This window comes from Oratosquilla oratoria, chromosome 6 (assembly GCF_046742065.1).
Source record: "Oratosquilla oratoria isolate Oo_2021 chromosome 6, ASM4674206v1, whole genome shotgun sequence".
In the NCBI taxonomy this organism is placed as follows: domain Eukaryota; kingdom Metazoa; phylum Arthropoda; class Malacostraca; order Stomatopoda; family Squillidae; genus Oratosquilla; species Oratosquilla oratoria.
In genome coordinates this window covers 50,823,752-50,833,751 of record NC_134782.1, presented here as the reverse complement: position 1 = coordinate 50,833,751, position 10,000 = coordinate 50,823,752, and the positions used below count along the sequence as shown (strand labels likewise).

Below are 10,000 nucleotides of genomic sequence, written 5' to 3'. Positions count from 1 at the left end.
ATTCTGAAGATGACTCCCTGAAGTCGAAACGTCAAATAAAATATGGAAGACTTGTATTTGCCCAACCCCCTGAAATGAGATCTGGTGTGAGAAAATCTCAGTAAGAAGATTAATCAGTGCCAAAATGCTGTCGTGCTTAACATTGTGTATTAGTGAGAATCTGCGCCCGAAATATACAATATAATTTATATTATATATAATATATATGTATGTATATGTATGTGTATGTATATGTATGTAATATGTATGTATATGTATATATATATATGTATATATATACCACAGGTTTTTTCCCCCTTACAAGGGAGACAGCCAAAAAACAAAGCCATAAAAGCCACTCACATCCATTGCATCTCGCCCACTGCCCTGGCTCAGAAGCAGTGTCTCAAGACACAGGACGTCTACAGCAAGGCCGCTTCATTAAATCGGCGACCCCCTCTCCGTCCCCTCATGCAGAAATGGAGAAGACTGGGAGAAATCCCTTCGGGCTGCGTCAATTTATTTTTCACACATACTCCCTCACCCCCCTATCCTCCACCCATTACCCCTCATTCATGCATCACAGCATCATCCATACACAACCATTCTCCATTCACCCCTACCTTCTGTCCTCTCCCGTCTTTTCTGTACAGATATTCCCCTCTTTCCCAATGCTACTTGTACCTCATCCACTCATCTCGTCCTTGGTCGCCCCCTTATGTTCATTCCTTCCACCTCTGCCTTCCACACCTCTGCCTTCCACACCTCTTTTACTAACCTTTCTTCACTCGTTCTTTCCATGTGTCAATACCATCCCAATACTGTTTCATCAACCCTATCTCCCAACTCCCTTTCAACCCCTGTTCTCCTCCTCACCTTCTCGTTTCTCACGCTATCCAGACTAGAAATCTCATCTCAAACATATTGAAAATCCTCCTCTCTTCGTCACTTATGCCCCATATTTCTGCCCCATACAGTGCTATCGTCACAATTAATCCTTCATACAATCTCCTGATCATCGATTCTCCAATGTCTATTTCTCATTACACTTTTTAATCCCCAAGGCATTTACTTGCTTTTCTCAATCTACATTCTACCTTCACCTCCACTCCTCCCTTACCTGCCACATTCGCACTCAAGTATTTAAAATTATCCACTTCCTCCAGTCTCTCCCTTAATACTCGCTTTCAGTCTGCTGCCATCCTCTCCCCTTGTGCATCTCATCACTTTACTTTTACCCATATTTATCTTCAACATTCTTATTTCGCACAATCTTCCAAACTCTGTCACTAACTTTCTCAATTCCTTCTCTGATCCTGCTACAAGCGCAGTGTCGTCAGCAAACAACTGGCTTATCTCCCACTTTTCTCCATTTTCTTTAACCATCTCGTCCCCGACCCACTGTCCTTGCATTTATCTCTCGCACCACCCCATCCATGTATAAATTGAACAGTCAAGGCGACATAACACATCCCTGACCAAGTCCTGCCTTTACCTCAAACCACCCACTCTCTCCATTTCTGATTCTAACACAAGCTTTGCTGCTCTCGTAAAAACTCTTGACTGCTCTTAAAAGCTTTCCTCCTATCCCATATATCTACCATAGCTCTCACAGTGCCTTCCTGTCTATCCTGTCTTAAGCCTTTTCCAAATCTATAAGAGCCCAAAATACATCCTTACCTTTTACTAAAGCTTTCTCATATCTATCCTACCACAAAAATTTTATCTACGCAACCCCAACCTGTCCTAAACCCACACTGTTCCTCACCAATTACTCCCTCTGTTCCTCTCCTAATCCTCTCAATCAAGATCCTCTCATAAGCCTTCCCAACTACACTTAACAAACTGATCCCTCTACTACTACAAATCACACTTGTCACCTTTCCTCTCGTAAAGTGGAACTATACAGGCACTCTTCCAGTACTCCAGCACCCTACCCTCTCTTAAACAAACATTAAATAACCTCACCAGCCAATCCACCATCATTGTACCTCCTTTTTTTAGACATTCTACATGACGCCCATCCAGCCCAGATACCTTACCTGCTCTCATCATCTTAACATCTGCCTTCACCTCATCTTTCCTTATTTCTTCCCATTTTCCTCACTCATCGTTGTCATTTTCTTAGCGCTTCCACTGCAGCTACCTTTCCCTCCCTATCCTCCTTCACATTTAGCAACTCCCTAAAATACTCTGCCAATCTTCCTCTTACTACCTTCTCTTCCATTATCATTTCTCCATCTGCACCTTTTACCTTTTCCTTCCCTGCTTGATTCGCCTCTTCTTCCACCCTTAATTTTTCCGAAACATCCTTTTACTACTTTCAAAAAATTCTGTCATACTCTTACCCCATTTCACATCTGCGCATCTAAAGTACAATAGATCTAATGTCTAGATAGATAATGCCTAGGAAATATCACCTTTTGTAGAAAAAATATTTATTTTTTTCGTGAAAATCATACCATGAAAGGCCATTTCATAGCATAGTTTACGGATACCGCGGTAGACCGGACGGTAAAATGGCTCCTGTATCTTTCCCATACACGAAAAGTAATAAAACAAATGTCCGGCTCAAAAGAACGTTCTCAAGGCTATGTACAATCAAAAGCTGGATCAATAGTGTAATCAAAGTCCAGGCATAAAAAAAGGTCATCAAAAAGGGCAAGACCACGTGAATACAATAGACTTTGTAAACCCACACGAAGAACAATGGGCATTGTAAACATCAGACCCGCAAACATCCAGCCCTCTTTGTGTCGACGTGTTTCCAGTGATTGCAATTTTAGGGCTGACGTGCCCTAAAACACGGAGCGTTTTCTCTTAAACAATGGAGAGTGGACATCCCCTAAAGCACGTGTGTTTTTTCTTGAACATTGTGGAGAGGACAGTCAACGGGTAACCTACGCCTCTGCTCTGCATGCATGGAATCGGTAACGATTCATTCAATCTCTCTATTGGATGTTTTAAAAGACCATCAGATAACTTGAAGGATACAGATGATAGGTGGTAATGAACATAGAACTGTCTAGTGTAGGCCTTAAAGTCTCTTGCAGTCTCCTCCATACTTATGTTTTTATCTTAACTGAATAGGATCACCAGTGACGGTGTAGCCAATCAAATAATTCCGACAGAAGTAAGATTAATTCCCAGGTTGGAGGATTTTAGACACCCGATAGCTTAGTTGGTAGAGCGTCGGCTTTGCTTTTTCGCAAGCCTCGGTTCGAATCCGGGGACGACTGTCGGGATTATTTTATGTTCTTAAGTTCACATCAATCCACGTTTTCAGACTTGACAAGGTATTCTCATAACGATCATTTTTCAACCATCACACGAATTTAGGGGGAGAATAATAAGTGTATCTAACTTCATTCGTATATAAGCTGAACCTTGAGGTATTGCATAATGGCATTAGTAATTATAAAGTATCTATTTTTTTAGTGCTAGATGATGGTAAAATTAAGAGATAACACATAAAGTTGGAATTATTTTGTATTGTTTATTTCATATATACCTATTCTATGAAAAAAAAATTATGCTTTTGAGATAGAATGTTCAAGTCTAGATTAATAACAGCTGTGAATTAAGCTGGATTATATACTAGTGAATGGAAATGATTATCCTAGAGCTCTGATTACATACACTGCTTCTGCCAGCGCTGATTAATTACTCTGCTTCCTACAGCTTCAAACACTCTCACACCACTAAAGAGGAATGAGAAGTGCATCAGTCTCGTGTAACAATCTACTGCCCTGGAATCCCTTCCTCCAGCCAATGTGAAGCACGTGTGAAACACTTACTACACTAAACTCATCATCACACTCCCACGAAGTGAGAAATGAGAAACCCCTGGTAAATTCACGCCCTGTCAGTTGCAGCAAGCCGCTGGGTTTTGTAGGCTCGTCTCCCGCCTAGTCAGGGCTGTTGTCAATTAACGCAGGAAGCCCACAGAAAATCCCGGGAATCGAGCTCACGACCACCTACTCGACTTCGACATTGTATCCATCGGGCTATGGCACGGCCCTATGAGAAACTATGCGGCTCGTCCTCTTCAACAGATTTCACCCTGCAGAGTCCTTCATTACATACTGCACCTTGCCATTGACTTCCCTGTGGCCCCGTGGACGGGTTATGTCCTCGGGCTACCGTACCTAGAGTCGTGTGGACAGATGGTTACCACACTAAATTGTCTAGATGGCCGTGACCATCCAAATATCTATTAGTTCATTTTTTTCGTGAAAATGGTTTAAAAAGGAAATAGGAAAGAACCGGTTTACCAACAAAGTAGTTAACGAATGAAATAAACTTAGTAACAATGTAGTGGGCGCTGAAACAGTTGGTTTAAGAAAATTAGATAGCTTTATGGATAGGGTAAAGGCCATGGAACTGCCTAGTGTAGACCTTATGGTCTCTTGTAGTCTCCTCCACTCTTATGTTTTACAAATAAGTGGGTTGTCTCTAAGGTCAAGATAAATCAACTTGACTGGTGGGCTGCCCGTATTCGCGATTTCGTTGAAAATTTTCCAGTCTTTATCAGTAATATACAGTATTTGATTTTCTATGATAAAAAGAACCTATAATTCAATTCTCAGATTCTATGACGGCTGTTTGGAAATGACACTGTGCATGCGACTGATTCTGAGAAGAAAGTGAAGCAGTTGGTGACGGAGTTTGGAAGGGTTTGTGAGAGGAGAAAGTTGAAGGTAAATGTCGACGAAAGTAAAGTGACGGGATGTAGAAGGATGGTGATGGTGTCAGGCAGGTTGAATCCGAGTTTGATATGTGAGAGTTTGGAATAAGTGGAGAGTTTGGAGAACTTGGTCTCACATATGGCGATGAACAGAGGAGTGAATGTGAGCTTGAGTAAAGGAAACATGGGTCTTGGTGGAATAAATGTTATGAGGGTGTCCACGGGTATGACTGTAAGGAGCAATCATTGTGCCCATAAGGGGAAGTGATCATTGAAATTTAAGGGGGTTTAGAGAAAGACGAAGAGCCTTGACGATTTTTGGATGATGTGTTTGAGAGGTATGAGAGATGTTACAAGGATGGATAGAATGAAAGGCACGGAGGTAAGGCAGGGAGCAGGAGTGGATAGAGATAGAGAGAGCTAGAGCTAGATTGATAGCTAGCTTGCTAGCTAGCTATCGGATAGAATGTTCTAGGGAGGTTTAGGTTATATGAAAAAATAAACGAATAAATACTAACACAGAGAAAGAAAGAAAGAGACAGAAAACGGTGGATATAAGAACGATAAGAACGGAATATAGAACTCTATGCTATTTCGTGTTACATCTTGAGTTCCCTCTGCAGGGCGAGTGATTCTGCATTCATTGTTGACATTGCAATCAAGCCAGACGTTAAGTAAACAATTGGACTTTGCTGGTAACAAGTTCTTCGTAGAAAATACTCTCAACCATGTTATGAACGCCTCTTGCTCGCAATGGAAAGGGAATGTAATTCTTGTCGATTTTGTTTGGGCTTTGGGTTTTCTTGGTCGTCCATACCGATGGTTCTCAACCTGTGGCCCATGGGCCACTGGATGGATCAAAGAGTGACCCAAATTCAGCCACAACCCTAAAATTACTGACGTTTAGCGATTAACTGTAGTGTCGAAGTAATCTTCTTCAGAAGGACAAGCAACAGCAATACATAAGGTATACGTGACGAAAGACAGGTTTTGAATCCCTGATTCATTACTGGTAGTGGATGCTTAATGATTCATTTTAGTGTTAAAGTGGTCTTCTCCAGGGGGACAAGTAACAGCAGTACATAAATATGGTACACGTGACGAAAGGCAGGTTAAGACTCCCGGATCCATTCCATATTGCCTCTCTTTAGCCGACTAAACAAAGGAGGAGAGGGAATACGAGAGGACACATCTACCTCAAAGTTGGTAACTCTTCTTCCTCCGTGCTGGTTAGTTCACAGGAAGTGGACTTTTTGTTTCGTTCCATTCAATGTTTGTCTTTCATTTCACTTTCCTTTTCAGCCTCTTTCTTTTCTGTCTTTGCTCGACTCTTTGACTCCTTTTTTGTTTTTCTTTTTGAAACAATGACACATAGCCATTACTCGTTTTGTTTATTTATTCTTTCATCTATCATTTCTTTATCTATTGATTAATTAATTAATTTATTTTTTGTCTTTGCTCGACTCTTCGACTTATTTTTTGTTTTCCTTTTGAAACAATGACACATAGCCATTACTCGTTTGTTTATTGATTTATTCATTCATCTATCATTTCTTTATCCATTGGTTAATTTATCTATTTGTTTGTATATTCATTTATATATTCGTTCGTTTATTTATCTATTTGTTAATTTCTTTATTTATTCATCTATTTATTTATTTATCTATTTGTTTATTCATTTATTTATTCATTTATTGATTAATCAGGTAATTGACAATTGAACTGATTATTTATTTTTATATCTACCTATTCACTTATCTATTTATCTACTTGATCACCTGTTAACTACTTATCTATTTACTCATTCGCGTATCTATTTGTGTATTTCTCCAATTGTTATTCTGCATCCGGCCTCACACTAAATAGAAATGTCTCTTGTTGCCATGTCCCTTAATCAGAGATAAATTGAAAGTGTAACGACAAACCTAGGTTCGGTTGAGAGTACAGAGAAAATAACGCTACTGTGTGGAAGAAAGTGACAATGAAGTAGTGAGCGTTGAAACTATTGGTTGATTCACGAGATGATTAAGTAACTTTATGGATAGGAATGACAGGTGGTAAAGGACATGGAGCTGTCTAGTGTGGGCCTTATGGTCTATTGCAGTCTCCTCTATTCTAATGTCCTTATGAAAGTTGTGAAAGTTAGGTTCAGTTTCGTGTAAGAGGTTAATATGCAGATAACTTCACTGTTAATGGCACAAAGTACATGAAACTTACAAAGACGACTCACTTGCAATATATATTCATTTCTGAATTGTTTCTAGCCAAATTTATAAACACTTAAAGTGATTGGACGCCATAGGTCGCCATCGGACGCCTTTGGACGCATTTTAGGATGTCCGGTTAATAATGGTAGACTGGAGGCTGTAATCGGATTTAGAAGACTAGATAAGGTTTCAAGCAAAATTTTTTAGCATATGTAGAAGAATATATAAGTTCAGATAGAATGAGAACAAGAGATAACTGGACGGAGACAAACAACTTAAGAGTCGAGAATCAAATGTGGAGGGAGAGAACAGAGAGAACCATGAAAGATTTCTAAGAGAGTGTATGTGGAGAGAAGAAACATGAGAGAGAAACATTACGTGATAGTACATAAACAGGTCGAGTGGAAGAAGAAATGCTTGGGAAAGAGGAAGACGAGAAAATGAGAAGGATAGAAAGGGAATGCTGGAGGAAAAGAATGAAAAAGAAGTAAAAGAAACGACGAAGAAAATGAAGGCAAGCTGCGAGAAGAACGGAGGGAAACTTTGGTTTCTCTTTTAAACAACAAATCAATCGATTCAAAGGTCAAGAACAGCAAGACTTTTTGAGGGCAGGCAGGGCTGATGGGGCATTAAGAAGTAATTTGTTAAAGGATTTAATTCACTCTCCTTAAGAATATCCCTAAAAGAGATCAAATGGTTTCCTTTGGTATTCACACTGTAGTACGGTTTGTATCGCACTAGGTGGCCAAGGGCCACACAGCCTAGTTCGAATCCTGAAGTCAAAGTTATTTAATCAAACTGTCGATACTGAAGTCAAACGGGAAGGGGCCATCCTACCAGAATCAGGAGCATACAACCTAGAGTTTGAATCCCGAATGCAAGACTATTTAATCAAATTGTCAATACTGAGGGCAAGCGGAAAGGGACCTTCTTACTAGAATCAGGGAGTATAAAAACTCTTATGTGCCTAGGAAAATACAGTGGTATTCATCCATAGCGCTGAATTAAATCACCGCATGGACTGGGGCAAAGCTGAAATATTCTATGTCACATTGCAACTATGGACGAAAAATTTGTGGAGTCCTCCCTATTCAGACATCTTTCTAATTCTAACACGCCTAAAGGATAATGATCCCCCCCCCCGACGACATCACTAGCTTGGCCGTAAATAAACTTGTACGTCAAGTATTTCACCCAGACCTGAAGAGACCACCTTTAGTGAGTGGTAAACTGAAATGAGAAGATGTAGTTCGAGAGAAAGTTAGAAAGAAAGTGAATTGTAGTCGAAGACGAAGTGCGTGTAGATGTTTGTGCGTGGGGGTGTGGTTAAGACTACAAGAAACCATGAGGCCTACGCTAGGCAGTTCCATGTCCATTACCACCTGTCATCCCCATTACATCCATAAAGTTTTCTAACCGTTTCTTATAACAACAGATAGTTTCAACGCTCACTACATGGTTACTAAGCCTGTTCCATCTCCTTTTTAAATCTAAATTCGTCCAGTTTAAATCCATTACTGCGAGTCGTGCCCTGTTGTCTTAATATGATGACCTTATTTGCGTCACCTTTTTTTAAGGTTAAAGTCTTTGATCCACTTAAACGTCTCTATTAGATCACCCCGCACTTTGCGTCTTTCCAGAGAGTGTAAATTAAGGTGCCTAAGCCTCTCTTCGTAAGGTAAATTTCTGAGCCCATGTATCATTTTGGTCATTCTCCTCTGTACTGATTCTAGTGAATTGATGTCCATTCTATAAGACGGAGACCAAAACTGTACCACATAGTCAAGGATGGGTCTAACTAACGCTAGATAGAGTTTGATAATTACCTTTGCATTTCTATTCGTAACCGTCCTAGCAATGAAACCTAATGCTCTGTTAGCTTTATTCCTGGCGCTAATGCACCGTTTCCTAGATTTAAGGTCAGGACTCACTAGAACTCCCAAGTTTCTCTCGCACTCAGTAATGTATGTATGTATGTATGTATGTATGTATGTATGTATGGATGTATGTATGTATGTATGTATGTATGTATGCATGAGTCAATATAGAGATTTACTTGGCACAAATCTTGTATGAAACATTGGCACAACAATTCAAATTTCAGTCTCAGTGTTCAGGATCATCCTGATCTACACGGTGTGGTATCCCGTCCACAGTCTGTTCCTAGTCCTCGTCACATCTTCAATTTCCTTTGGACTACATCTTCTCTCTGTCACTTAATTGTATTCGTCACCCTCAAGACTAAGTGAATCAGCAGTGAGCGTCATGTATCCTGAAGCCAGACGAGTTGCGATTGCTGGGGCGATGGCTTCCTTTGACATGCTTAGAGGACGCAAAGCGACACAAGGAAGGGTAGGATGCGCCTTCGGGGAGGGTCACCGGCCATATTGAGTCCATCACTGAATGATGTGCTAACAAAATGCATGAAGTAGTCTTTGATGGGCGAGCGATGACACTTCGCCCTCACCAGTGCAGAAGCTCTCTCAGCAACAGAAAGTTTGTAAAAAAAATATCAAACAAAAATCGAGATTTGGCCACGTGAACTAGCGCTTTGTAGTCAAATAGATGAATAAATAAGTAAACAAATAAAAAACATAGGCAAATGCAATGCCATGAATGAGAATGATAAATGAAGGAGGGAAGTTGGAAGGAATTAGGGAACAGTAAGTGGAAACTGCATCCAAGACCGCCTCGTTTTAATGGACATAATCCCAAACTCGTTATAACGGACTCTTGACCGCTAAAGTGAAGTTATTACCTGTGCTTAGAAAAAGTTCCCTTGTATTTATTTATTTGTTCTATGCATTTATTGATTCGTTTATTTTTTGGGGGGATACCCATAGATACTTAGGTAATGGTTACCAAAACCTAACCCCCTCCCATCCCTCGCCCGACATCCAGGATCCTTTCCCCCTCCTCTCTTTCACCTCTCTTTTGTCTCTCTCTTTATCCTCTCCCTTTCTTTTTTCCTCTCCATCTTTCTTTTTATTTCCATTATATGACTCGCACGACTGCGCCAATCTCTTCCATGTCACTCCTGCAAACTTCTCCGTCTCGTTTCTCTACTTTTCTGGTCTCCCTCTTCCAAGCTTCCCACCTCGCGGCGTCCACTCAATAACACACTTGT

At 40.4% G+C, this 10,000-nt stretch overlaps 1 protein-coding gene across 1 annotated transcript in view; it reads right to left on the bottom strand.

Annotated features, from left to right (window-relative positions):
- The window catches only part of LOC143026010 (uncharacterized), a 102,532-nt gene that overhangs the window by 606 nt on the left and 91,926 nt on the right, over positions 1-10,000 (bottom strand). The gene's annotated exons all lie outside the window — the stretch shown is intronic.